The sequence below is a fragment of the Anthonomus grandis genome, chromosome 11 (genome assembly GCF_022605725.1).
Source record: "Anthonomus grandis grandis chromosome 11, icAntGran1.3, whole genome shotgun sequence".
Classification (NCBI taxonomy): domain Eukaryota; kingdom Metazoa; phylum Arthropoda; class Insecta; order Coleoptera; family Curculionidae; genus Anthonomus; species Anthonomus grandis.
Genome location: NC_065556.1, coordinates 8,465,348 through 8,473,870, shown reverse-complemented (window position 1 = coordinate 8,473,870; position 8,523 = coordinate 8,465,348).

The following is an 8,523-nucleotide window of genomic DNA, read 5'->3' as shown; positions in this document are numbered from 1 at the left end:
AAAGAAATGAATATTAAATACTTTTAATTACTCTATGCATTTGAGTTTGTTTTTCATTTCAATGAATGAAATCAAGCGTGGGTTGAGTATGCTATTTGTTTTAAGGATGTTATTTTAAATTTGTGAGTTTTTTTCTAAAAAGTTCTCTTTCAATATTGGGAGTAGTGTTTTAATTAATTTGCGGCAAGCAATTCCAGGTTTCTGGTAAGAAAATCTGATTTTATTTATTACTATTATGTTTTTGTATTGTCAATCTTTAGTCTTTAATAAAATCAAATTCAGTTGATTTCAATGAAGAAGTTTCACTTTATAAGTATTTAATTTTTAACTTGATTATTATAAATACATATTACAAAATGTCTGGCCTCTCATTTTCTATTCAACAATTAAAAATTGATTGAAATTTTCCTGACCTTGATGTAAGAGTATGTATATTTTTAAATGTTTCTGAGAAACAGTAATAAAAGATTTTTTTAATTTCCTTCAGTTCATATTACAAGAAAAACATGGAGAGGGATTGCATATCCCTGTAAATATTATCAAGACTTTGAGCTATATAATTATAGAATAATATTATTATAGAATTTCTTCTGATCAGTTCTCCACAAATTTTAATAATGCTGATACCGCTGGCTTTACACTACAATACATATTTATTTAAACATTTATTTTATCTTTTTTTTACATGATACATTTAGTAAATTGATTTATAAGGTTTGCACTGTCTATTTTTTTATTTTATTTCCTGCTCGTATCATACCACTTCCTGTGTTCACTGAGACAAGACATAAGGTATAGCGGCTAAGAGACCTGAGCACCCGGAATGGATCAGAATTAATATTTTTCTTACAACTTGTTTTTTTAAGAGTTTCTTTTTATTTTATGTAAACATCTATGCTTGAATTAAGTTTTTAGTAATATTATAGTTCCAAGATATGTTGTTAGTATTATAAGAGACCAACAAATATATTCTATGTAAGTGATATATGTTTATACTAAAGAGTTGTTTTCATTTTGAAAGAGTTTATTTTGTTTTGTCGATGGATATATTGTTTCTTTCAATAATATTCTGTTATAGAATTTTTAATTAATTTTAAAAATTAATATTTAGATTATAATTTAAATAATTTTAAAATCTGTTTAATTTTTCTTTAGGAAACAGATACAAGTACATATTAAATAAGAATAATTCATCCTCTATTGACTCTATGTGTTAATAAAATGAGGATATTATTAACCTGGGAATTAATGGGAATGCCTTTAGATGTATTATGAGAAAATAGCACAAAAATGTTGACAAACTTTTCTAATCTGTATAAAATTAGGGTAGTTCAATGCTAACAAAATAATTTTAAATTTTAATTTATATAATGTCTGTTATAATGAATTATTGAATATTATGTATATCATTTTAAGTAATTTTTTTTTTCCAGGAAAATTAAATAATAAATGTACTAAAGCAAAAAAAACATTGTTTTATTTCCATTTGTCCAATTGGTGATATGTCGTACACTATTGTTAGTACAATTTCGTAGATTATTGCAGTAAATTAACCTATTTAGATATGTAAAATAAAGCTGAAAAGTGTTATTTTTGTTCAGATCAATATCTGATGCTAACACCTAATCAAAAAAGCATTTTTCTCTATGAGTAACCTTTTTGATTAGGCGTTTGCGTTAGATATTACGATTAAATGATAAGATTGTCAGATTAAATGAAATGTGATTTCCCGCCTTAAGGAGGCGTAGTCGGCCGCCATATTAGACTTCCAACTTTTAAAATTTTCCGACAGATGACGCAAGTAACATGTTATTTATAAATCGTTAGTTTCGTAAAAGTCCACCGTTGGCTGTAGCGCCACTGTATAAAGCTGTAGAACAAAATAATTAAACACAATAAATTACACACCTATTCATGGGGATTATTTGACCCTACGAAGTTTCATTTATTTTCCGACTTATCAGCATAAAATAACACAACCTTGTTATAGTTTTATTTGAATGGCTGTTATTTTATTGGAGTAGCTGCGATAATTTTACTACAAAATGTTTTTGAAGAAAATATTCGTATAGTGCTGTGATTTTAAGACTCAAAAGTTAGAGGTTCAGTTAGGTCATATCAAAGTTGCGTCATTTGATGCTTATCAAAATAAAATTTAAAGATTTTAATTTAATTTTCGAATATTTACGGAAAAATTCATAATTTTTTTAAATACTTTACTTTTACTTTCTACAGGTTAAAAAAAAAAGATTTTAAAATACTACGCCTTTTAAAAGAAAGTCACACACTTTTTCGTGGTCGCTTTTTTTAACCTACATGATAATCGTGCTTAGCTTCGTAGGTACCTTTCCTACATAATTTAATTTGAGATCGCTTCAACAGTAATACAAAAAAAAAATTCTCGAATATTACAAATAAGCACCTAATAATAAACTAGTAAATTTATCGTGTTGCAAAAAATATACCATATCATATAAAAAACAATGCGGTCTTTTTGCAAGCCATTGCTTTTTTTGTAAATGTACCTATGACATGGTCTGCATGCAATTAAACAATGTTATAATTTGTCATATAGCTTTGGCCATTGGGTATTTACCTTTTCCAAGGAAATTGTCTTAATTTATTTTTAAAATAAAGCACAAGACTTCTCTGATAAAAAAAATTAACGAGTTTTAATATCTTTTCAAGAAGCAATGAAGCGTTTAATAAAATCGTTTTTTAATTATTCTTTTCCTTTTTTTTTAATTAATGCATACAATTAAAAAAAACATGCGTTAAAAGAGAATTCAATTACCTTTAAAATAAGGTATCACATTTAAGATTTTAGAAAATAATTCTGAAAAAAAATAATGACTCTCCGACATATATATATTTATTTATCATATGTATATATGATTTTTTTATATAAAAACCTTACCATTGAAAAATTCATAATCGGAATTAAACCATAAATCACAACGAAAAATTAGAAATTACTTGTGGAAATTTAAAACTGAAATATTTTTATCAATTCTCAATCTTTTCTGGGTTTATTTTAAATCCAACATCGTTTTACTCCCAAAAAAATTAAAATTGTTTTTCTTATAATTTTTTTTTTAACTTCTTTTTCTATATAAGACTTTTTTGTAAAGCTTAAATTGATTTCAAACAAATAAAGAATAGAAGTTGGCTTCCTAGTTAATAAAACATTTATTTATTGGTAATTTTTTATTAAAAGTTTTAATTTTGTTTATGATTGACTGAATTAAATATGATTAGATTTTTGTTTGATTATTTTGGAATATGATTAATTAGATTTAAAATATTTAAACAGGAAAAAAGTTGCAAAAAAAAGAGTTCAAAAAAACAGCTTCTGACAATGAATTTTAAGTCTTCATTCTGCTTTTTAGAAATCATTAAAATTAAAAATAAATAAGTCATCATTGCATAAAAGGTACTCTATAAGAGTATCACAAATAATAAGAAAATATAGAGGAATTTCCTTGTAACTGACTAAATTATTTTCTTTCTGTGTTCTTCTGTCCATTTAAGATATTTTTAAATGATTAAAAAAAAGGAATTGTTCCTATAAGGGTATCATTTGAAAAAAATAATTAAACTCCAAAAATACAGCTGTTACAATTAAATATATGTATGTTTAAAAATGGGCACTTAGATAAGAAATCTCCATACCTAATATCATTTGTTTGGCTAAAGCAATGTAGGTATTAATAAGTGTTGCCTTTATTCCTTTCATATCTTTTAATGTCCTAATAACTAATGTGCGCAGAGTTAAATATGTTGATAATCGTTTTTATTAAAAAAATATTATGATGAGATATGAATATAGTTTTCAATTTCTCCTGTTCATTTCATGAACATATTTTATACAAGTATTTCAAATGTAATATAAGAAAAATTGAGGGAAACTATTATTACTAAAATTATGAAAAAACCACATTTTGACAAATAACATTTATTTATTTATTATTTATTTATTTATTTAATATTTAAACAGAAATATAAAGTAATTTACATCGAATTTTAACAAAATAGAAAAGCTATATAAATATTAGTACCTAGGTATGCGCTTGAAAAATAATGCTTCGAATGTTAATTTCATGCTAATAGAGTATATTTTGAGAACCAAAAGGTTAAAACTAGGCAAGACCAAAGTAAAACTAATTTTAAAATTTTAATTATAAAAGAGAATAATTGGCCAATATATAGAGGTGCATGTCGACAGTGTAATTAAAAGTACCTTAATTGTAATGGCACTAAATTTTTAAATTTTTAAAAAATATTTGGCAATTACTAGCTTTACCGATAACTATTTATTATCTTTTGATATAGTGTTTTTGTTCTTTGGCTACTCGAGCTTAGTTTCTAATCTTAATGAGAAAAGGAATATGAATCTCAAAAAAATTATATTTGATTATCAAAAATATGAACTAAGCTATTTAAAAGTTCTAATTTATGTGTCTAACTAATTTGATAGTTACATTTTTTTGTTTAATACTAACATATACATGTATGTAATGAACCCTTGCTTTTTAAAAATGGGCATGTAATTGTAAATTAAGTAGTGATTAAAAGAACAAGGGTACTAAATAAATAATCTCTATTTACCAATTTTCAAAATTATTTCACATTATATAACCCTCCTAATTAATTACAAATAAACATGTGTGTGAAGCTAGTCGTCGATCGATATCCAGCAACCAAAATCGAGAACGCAGCATATGCCGGTTGCCAGCGACCAATTTATAATCCGCGCTCCCTGTTATTTAATCAATTTAATGCCCGTATCTCCTGAAATTCCTAAGGGATTTTAATAATTTTTTGTCCAGATATTAACAATGAATACCTAAATCGACTGACGATGGTCTCAAGCCTCTAAAAACTAAGGTTTCGTTGTGAAAATTAATTAAAAAGTCAAATTGTAAAAAAATTAAAAAGGCTCTAACTCCCAAAATTCCCAAAGGATTTCGATAAAACTTTTTTTTATAAAAGATAATAAATATCTAAATTGATTTTAGATGGTTGCAAACCTCTACAAACAAAAGTTTTTTGGTAAAAATTTATTGAATTTTCAGATGTACAAAAAAAAATTTTAAGCTATAACTTCCAAAACTCCCAAAGGATTCGAATGAAACTTTTTTATACAACTAATAATAAATATCTAAATCGATTACACATGGTTGCAAACCTCTACAAACGAAAGTTTTTTGGTAAAAAATTATTAAAATGTTAGATGTAGAAAAATATAAACGACTATAACTCCCAAAGGATTTGAATGAAACTTTTTTACGCAATTAGTAATAAATATTTAAATCGATTTTACATGGTTGCAAATCTCTACAAACGAAAGTTTTTTGGTAAAAAATTATTGAAGTGTTAGATGTAGAAAAATATAAACGACTATAACTCCCAAAGCTCCCAAACGATTCGAATGAAACTTTTTTATACAACTAATAATAAATATCTAAATCGATTTGACATAGTTGCAAATCTCTACAAACAAAAGTTTTTTGGTAAAAAATTATTGAAATGTTAGATGTAGAAAAATATAAACGACTATAACTCCCAAAACTCCCAAAGGATTTGAATGAAACTTTTTTACGCAATTAGTAATAAATATCTAAATCGATTTGACATGGTTGCAAACCTCTACAAACGAAAGTTTTTTGGTAAAAAATTATTGAAATGTTAGATGTAGAAAAATATAAACGACTATAACTTTCAAAACTCCCAAAGGATTGGAATGAAACTTCTTTACGCAATTAGTAATAAATATTTAAATCGATTTTACATGGTTGCAAACCTCTACAAACGAAAGTTTTTTGGTAAAAAATTATTGAAATGTTAGATGTAGAAAAATATAAACGACTATAACTCCCAAAACTCCCAAAGGATTCGAACGAAACTTTTTTATACAACTAATAATAAATATCTAAATCGATTTGACATGGTTGCAAATCTCTACAAACGAAAGTTTTTTGGTAAAAAATTATTGAAATGTTAGATGTAGAAAAATATAAACGACTATAACTTTCAAAACTCCCAAAGGATTGGAATGAAACTTCTTTACGCAATTAGTAATAAATATTTAAATCGATTTTACATGGTTGCAAACCTCTACAAACGAAAGTTTTTTGGTAAAGTGAACCGAGAACACATCTACGGGTCGGGCAATATTTAAAACTAACTACTAGTAGTCTGTTACAAATCTTTTATATTTAATAAATGACAGCTTATTCTCTATTCGGTAGTTTGGACATTTTAGCCTATCGTTTATATTATTTAGGATCTTTTATTCTAACCCAATCCCCAATCGGTTGTTCACATACAGTCTAGAATTATAAAAATACATAATAAATAGAAAAAAATGAAGATAATCCAAAATAAAATGCTTTGTGACTTAGAAAGAAAAATAAATCTTTTTTTCGCTTCAAAAGTTACATTTATTGCTTAAATTGCTAAATTGTATCTCTGGGGATTTTCTAGAATACTTTGAAGGCAAACCAATCATTTTATGAGGTTAAAAAAAACCAAATGTTCCTTTTCCATTATAACATACTTAATTATATATTATTGTCTTTGTAAAACAAATAATATATTATGATGATTTTTTAACTTTTTTGAAATTGAACCCCTGTATTACACCTTCAAACTTGGTTATAAATAAAAGATTATAAGGTACATTATATATCTGAGACACACGTTTTTGCAGGGGATGAAGGGGTGTAAGTCACCTCCAAATAGTTTAAAAAATCGTAGTAATTAGTAATAATTTCCAAATTACGAGACAGTTTTACCACTAACCAAAACTCTTTATTTTTAATCTCGCCACGTGTTTTGCAACGATGTTAGCGTGTTCGGGAAAAGATTAAAACTACTTACAAATCTCCAATATCCTTATATACTAATGATGTAACTAATAGAGCGGAAAAGGCAATGTCCAAGCAAATCTTAAAAACTAACTAAACTATATAATTGACGATCAGGAATTGGACCTTTATCCCTGTTAAGAATGTTTTTTTGATTTTTGAATATTGCAAAACTTTCGTATGCATCTAATTTTCTATTTTATAATCTCGTAATTTGAGCATCACACCAAAGGTTCCAACCATAAAACTATCAGTAATAATTTTGTTACACCTTCAAACTTGGTGTACAAATAAAAGATAATAAAATCTCTATTTTATTATCTTTTATTTATACATCAAGTTTAAAGGTGTAACAAAATTATTACTAATTACTACGATTTTTTAAGTGGCTTACACCCCTTCATCCCCTGAAAAAAATTGTGTTTCTGAGATATATGGTATATTTTATTATCTTTGAGTTAACACCAAGTTTGAAGGTTTAACAAAAATTTAACAATTACTGTGATTGTTTTGATTATCCATTTCATTCAGAATCATTTTTCCAAAAAGTACAATTATCTAGACCTTGAGATTTTGCAAAATGGAGGAAAACTGTTAATGTGTAGTACTGTAACTAGGTGCTTAAATGCTAATTTGTTAATGGTCTAAAGGAAGGCGGTACTAATATGAATTTACAGTTAACTTAATACCACCCTCATCGGTTAGTTTTAACCTTCACCAAAATATTAATAATTGGTAATTAACAATTAAGGGTTAAAATTAAATGGTGTTTAATATTTATTGATTTTTAGGTAGACAATTTATATAGTATTTTTTTGCCATTTTGCATGTTTTATTCTGTCTACTGTGTAATTTAGAATTTATTAATTATGTATTGGATATGTATGTTAATCGTGTTTATTTTTAGATGTAGCTTTTTACAATTTTTGATTTTTTCAATACATGTAAGTGTAGCTCCCACTTTTTATAACATTGCTTTTAAAATTATTATAATAACATTGCTTTTTTTTGCTTTTTCAAATTGCACCTTAATCCATCTAACAAACTTAATTAACAAGTCATTCCAAAATGGAGTCTTTCCTACCTGCCTTAAGACTGCAATAATTATTCCGTTGCATAAGGGAAGAGATAAACAACAAGCTTCAAACTATCGCCCAATCGCACTCCTTCCCACTTTATCAAAGATCATTGAACGATTGGTTAAAAAAAGGCTCTTATCGTTTCTGTTTAAATATAAAATTCTTACTCCTCACCAATTTGGATTCTTGAGTAACAAGTGCACAAATGATGCTATGTTTTCTCTCTTTAATAGTGTTTACACCAGTATAAATAATACTCATTCAACAGCAACAATTTTTTGTGATTTCTCCAAGGCTTTTGATTGTGTAAACCATAACATCTTAATTGACAAATTGAATCACTATGGGTTCAGAGGAACGCCCCTTGAGTGGTTTAAATCGTATCTCAGTTACAGAAATCAGCTTGTAAAGGTTGATACGACGAAGTCTTCTTGCAAACCAATAGAATGTGGGGTACCTCAAGGTTCAGTCCTGGGCCCTATTTGTTTCTGATTTTTATAAATGACATGGCCAATCTTAACATCAGTGGCAAAATCTGTCTTTTGGCTGACGATACTAGCTTTACATGGAGCAAT